Genomic DNA, 6,000 nt, shown 5'->3' on the forward strand with positions numbered 1-6,000 from the left:
GGTCAAATGTCAACAAAATCAGAGATTGAACCTCTAGCCTGAAATCATGTTCTGGAGTGAATTAGTATTCTTAAATAGTGACGAACATAGTTGTTCATAGTGCAATCAGTATGTATGTGGAGTCAAGAATCAAGGAAGATTCTAAAAGTTTTGACTCCTTTGTTGATCCTGGTGCCCAGTGAAGGAGGCAAGCATTGATTGTAAATGACAATAAGTAGAAACTCAGGCCTTAGAGGGTTATGTTAAAGACGCCAACTGTTCTTCCAACTCTCAGTCTCATCAGGGTGGAGGATGAAGTTGATGATGAGTTATGCCATCTGTGTGAATGAGAGCTCCAAGTAGTTTATGGTAGAAGTTAAAGGGGGTTGGGCAAGACTAGAGCCCAGAGTTATCCAATGAAGAACAGGGACAGGTTTGGAGAGCAAGGGGAGAACAATTTTAGAAGTTTAAATATTTTGTTACATTTTTCCCTCGTACTGGGTTTGAAGCCTGAATCCATAAGGTCCATAGGTTCAAGGTGATCCATATTATCTGGGTGACATAAGAACTGTCTCATTGCTATATATCATTAGACAATTGCCTTTAATTAATAGTTTTGAACGAATTCAGGGTTTTTTGATAATTCTTTAAGGTGTGGAGGAACAAACCCCTGATGTAAGGGAAGAAGGACGTAAACCTTTGACTTGTGATATCAGACTTGTGAGATTAAGTACAGTTGCCCCACTGCTGAAAGGCAGAAAAATTAAATAATAATAAAAGTACTTTATTATCATTTTATTTTTCTGATGAGTGTAGGGTGCGGCAGGGCCAACAACCACCACGTCACCAGGGAGGAGTAGTGCTAGGTGTGCTCTAAGTGCGCATGTCAGTTTGGCCGGCTCTCTGAGGCCGGCCAAATCAACATGCACACTCTGTAAAATACAGCTCTGGTGGAGACCAAGCACTGATCCTGGTGTTTCATTCAAGCTGAGCAACAGCATGAGAGAAGCCTCTGGATTGGGTGAGGGGGGTGGGGAGGAGCAGAGAAGCACCAAAGCGGCATCTGACAGCACAGGTAAGTGTTTTTTTTTTTCTTTATTACCTCCCCCTGCCCCCGCACTCCCCCAAACCCTACCACCCACCGCTCCGCCCCTCTGGCAATCCCTGGCAGCGGCTGCCACTGCTTGGAATATACTTAAGTCTTGGGTGGGGTTGGGGGAATGAACCAAATTATATAACATTTAGGATGAAAGTAATCTCATCAGTTTTACCTAATCATAATTGGAGAGGATTTGGACACCTGCGCCCAGGCATGGAAAACAGTGTCTTGATGAGATGGAGCTATTTGGCAACTCCTTAGCCAAAGATAATCAAGAGGTTTTTTTTTTCCGCTAGAATTTGTAGTATGCTGTGTTTTGAGACACTTTGCTTGGAATACTGTACAGCTGCATGCCTTGCTTTGTCTGGATACACTTCTGATGAACCGGAGGTCACATTGCCTCTGCCTGTGTTCAGCCTTCATAAAGCTGCTGGTTCAGCACTGCTTTCTTGCTTTGCTCGTATTCCCAGTTGAAGCGTCACTCCTCGAAACTGCACTCCTAGCAGCCGTACAATATCAAGGGCCTTATCAGAAGTCTGGCGGTCCTGAGACTGGCAGACTTGCGGTGGCGATCGGACAGCCGCAGCTGTGGCAGTCCGGCTACCACGTTACAACCCTGGAGGTCGAACTGCCAAAAGACCACCATCTCCGCCAGGATCTTTGACCCCGACGGGATGGCGGCGGTTGTGGTTGTAATCAGCCACAGCAGCGCTGAAGTCAGTGTCGCCGTGTTGATTACAACCATGTTCTCCGCTAGCCTTTTCATGGTGGTTCTACCGCCATGAAAAGGCTAGCGGAGAACAAGTGCTGGGGATGGGGGCTTAGCAGATAGTGCACATTCCGACGGTGCTGGGGGGGGCCCCCTGTGCCGACGGCTTTGACCTCGGCTCCATGTGGAGCTGAATCCAATGCCACCACACATTTACCACAGGGCTGACGTTCCGCCGATCAGCCCAGTGAAAAACTCGTAATGGGGCTGGTGGGGAGCAAACCAGCACTGTGGTCTGGTTTTTCTGACCGCCAAACTCGTAATGAGCCACTTAATGACATAAGATGGACAGTTGCTCGATGAATACAGTTCCTTTTTGTTGAGTCCTATAAAGTTCATTCTGAGTATTGTATTTCATTCTTTTCTCTTTGCTTTATTATTTGTTATGAATCCTGTTCCTCACATCAGCCTAGGCCAAATTCATCACATCACATCTCAAGAGCATTTTAATTGTAGTGTTTATGGGGAATAATTGAGTCACGTTTTGCAACAACAGCAACCTAATTTATTAGGAAACTATGAAACAGTAAGACGGGCATTCTGTTTTAGAAAGCCTGAAAGATCTGGCACTTTCATTCTCTAGTCCTGCCTCTACATTAAGTCAATTCAATACAATTCTAACCAGTCCATTCTCCGCCTTTATAATCTGCAAAACGTTCTTTGTTTCTGCACAGACAGACTTCGACCTCCAGTCCCAATGGTGGACTCTCAGTCCATTTGGTAGCATGACCTTTTTCCTTGGCATTAATCTGAAAAAATGTAATGCACGTTTCCGTTCAACTTACATGGAGCAGTCCTCTCCAGTAATGCACAATGCTTTGATCATGTTAACTTTAAGTTATGTGCATAGTTTTCTGAGGCTAAATACAGCTCCTCCCTGTTCGTCACCATGCGGAAGGCATGAGGCTATTTTGACACTCCCTGCATTATCTTCATCTAGATTAAAGTGAATACTCGGGTACCAGGGTGCAGTCCTTCTAGTGGCATTTTGCAATGGTATTGCTTTGTGTTAATACGGCGCAAATTTGTTAATTCATTGTGTTGTTTATTCCACTCTCAGTTTATCATAAAAAGTTGGTAGGGTTTTATGTGCACATTTTATTGTGTGTAGATCACTGTTATTTCACAATATGGCTGATTGTTCATTAAAAGGCTGAGGCTTTGGGTGCGTGGCCAATATTAAGGTTCAGTAACATATCGCTTTAATATGGAATTTACCAAATATGGAACTCCAGCGATTGTCCTAGGACAAAGAGTTGAATTGACATCCCCGCCTCAGACAACTGCTTTGGTGAATACATAGTGTACGAGGGATGTCCTTTGAGTCCACCAGTGGTAGAAGAAGGAAAGCAGTAATTCTATGGCCAGTGTGGGAAAGTGGAGAGTAGAATGTTACTACTGCACTGGCTTCCCATCACCTGTCAATCTGGCAGGGGTATGGGGTGGGCCAACTTTACTTTGCTGCGTTGTTACAAACTAATTCCAAAAGAGGGAGCCAAAAAGCAAACTGGATATCTGCAAGCAAAACCAAACATGTAGCCTCAGAGAACACCATGGCACCGCTCCTCTCCGTATTCATTGATGGGAGGTGCTGGGAGGTGGTCCATCCTGTGGTATGCGGGAGAATTTGTTGTCACTTTGGTAAGGTGCTGCAGACAAGTCATTCAGAAGGAGAACTTGAGGATGTCCTGAGTCAAATGATGACCGGTCTATTCTGCTTACAGGTACTGCTACACTAGGGCACCCACTTAAAGGGCAATTGGAAATATAATTTTCAGAGAAAGCTGAATGAAATATGAATGGATGCATAATTCTGATTTCAATTTTGTTTTGGGATATATTTTTTATTTGTGTAATCGTGAAGTCCAGAATCATATCTTTATAGAAATTTGTTTTTAGCTTTCTGAAAACACTGCGGTCAAACGGACCCTTCTGAAGAAAAGGAGTAAATTGTCTATCATTAACTATGGATCTCACATGTGAGGTGTGGTGTTGGATAGAATGTAGGGCGTTGCAGAAGAATGCATCAAAGTTTTATTATCAGAACTATGTGAAGTCCTAAACCATAGATGAATTTTGATTTTTACTGAGTTTTTTGTAATGCCCTAGATTTAGATGAGATCCCCTGAGTGTATGTGTCTTTAGAATTGAGTAACTTCGAACATCTATTGTGATTATGTGCAGCAGAATAACACATCAAGGCTTTCTAATCGATACCAATGTTCAGGGTAAAGATGATAAAGTAGAGTAAAATTGAAATTTTCCCATAATGACTGGTTAACACAGTGCCATGTTTAAACACTCTTTGAAATCAGAGAATGTACATACCTGCAGCCTTCAACAGATAAATCAGAACTACTCACTTAGCTTCCCCAGACCAGTTTAACTTCTGCAACATAGCCCTAGATTTGCTTGAATACTTTCTTTATAAGCAGACCGAAAGTCTTTATTGTCCTGTACTGTGTAGTTAGTTGTTGACCTGTGGCATTGTGCTGTCTCACTTTTCATCTGCACAGCTTTATGCATACCTGTATTACTTGTGGTTAACATCAAACACTTTGGCCTCAAGTCCAAAATGTATGTCGACTGCACATAATGAGCGCCTCTTTCTAAATGGATCAGCTCCATTCAAGTTTGATGTGTACATGGTCGAAGAGCCCATATCATTATTGCGCTGAATGATGGCTCATTATATTAGCCCCACCTTACCCCTGCTCTCTATGTGTGAGTCCATCGGGACAGCATTTACACTAGCAGATTCTGCTCATAGTCTGTTGTATTTGATACCCCGCCATCCTTGCAAAGAAAATCAATTGGTTCAGCAATTTAGCCAGTACCCAACTTTTACTAGAGACCTCATTTCACTGTTCCTTACCCTCCTCATCACTCATGCTTTGGCAATAATCCTGTGAAAACTGGACTATGCCACCGCACTGCACATCAGTCTATTTTGCTCTTCTTATCTACAAGTTTAGATATATTGGAAAATGAATCATCCTGAGAGGTATATAACCTCCAACCTCTACGATACCCCATACTGGCCTTGAGTTGGATGCACACATCGATTTAAGGCCTCATTGTTTCCCCTTAAAAAGGCTCTTCACAGTTCCACCCCGCCTGCTTGTAAGATACGGTCACCAGACCCCACCATTGCTGTATCAAAGACCTTCAAAGACTACTGTGCTGCCAGTACCAACATTCTACAGACAACGTATGGGTGGATAAAGATTCACTCTATAAGAACCCATGTAGTAGATCTCAATGCTTCTTCCCTTAAAGCAATTCCAGAAAATACTCAAGACCGATTTCTGACTCGTCTTTCACTGATGTGCCTACATTGCTGTGCTGCTGTACCTGATACTTTTTTCTTCAGCATGTTCCATTCTCCACTTGTACCATCCTTCTCTGGCTGGTTCATACTCTGAAGTGACTCCCATTACAAATGTTCAATAACAATTTGACATGTGTTAAAGCCAACTAATGATACTAGAAGAAGTAATCCGGAATGGCCCTTTTAGGAGAGCTGTTGTTCTACTAGCATTTTCACTATCCAAAATGGCGCAGCAGTGTACCGTTCCCTTGTTTCTCCATACTTGGCCCAAGAGTTTGATACTTGGAACACAGCTAACATCCAGAGTTGACTTGGATATGAACAGAAAATGGACATTTATGAATGTGCTGTGTCCTCGTGATTCGTTTGATTGTTTGAGAACAGTGGTAAATTTTGTTCTGCTCTGTATGACACCCTATAGCGAAGGATCTAAAATGACAGTAAGCAACTAATCGTTTTCGAGATCCATGGTTGAAGGTTTGACTCCCAACGAGATTCAGATCTTAGATCATGACCCTGAGGTTTCCTCAAAATTAACCATGCAAATTGCTTTCTTGTGTGACCAACATGTTTACAGAAGTATTTGATAATACTTAATGAAGAGGTGTCCAACGTAAGTGCAGGGGCATTGCATCCGTAGCATATTTTCATAGCAGCTTTAGATACGTTTACAAAAAATATGTTTGCAAACATTTAATATAAAGGAAACTCCTTTGCATTGTACTTCTCAAGAAAAAGCTGCCCTTGATCCATTCCTCCTATACCAATGTTGGACACCAGGGGCTCAGTGAAACTTGTGGACTTGTTTAGATTTCCAAAAAT

The 6,000-nt window shown here is 42.6% G+C and overlaps 1 protein-coding gene across 4 annotated transcripts in view; it reads left to right on the forward strand.

Moving 5' to 3' along the window:
• DPF3 (double PHD fingers 3) overlaps positions 1-6,000 on the forward strand; it is a 367,266-nt gene that overhangs the window by 293,870 nt on the left and 67,396 nt on the right. The gene's annotated exons all lie outside the window — the stretch shown is intronic.

The sequence above is a fragment of the Pleurodeles waltl genome, chromosome 9 (genome assembly GCF_031143425.1).
Source record: "Pleurodeles waltl isolate 20211129_DDA chromosome 9, aPleWal1.hap1.20221129, whole genome shotgun sequence".
Classification (NCBI taxonomy): Eukaryota; Metazoa; Chordata; class Amphibia; order Caudata; family Salamandridae; genus Pleurodeles; species Pleurodeles waltl.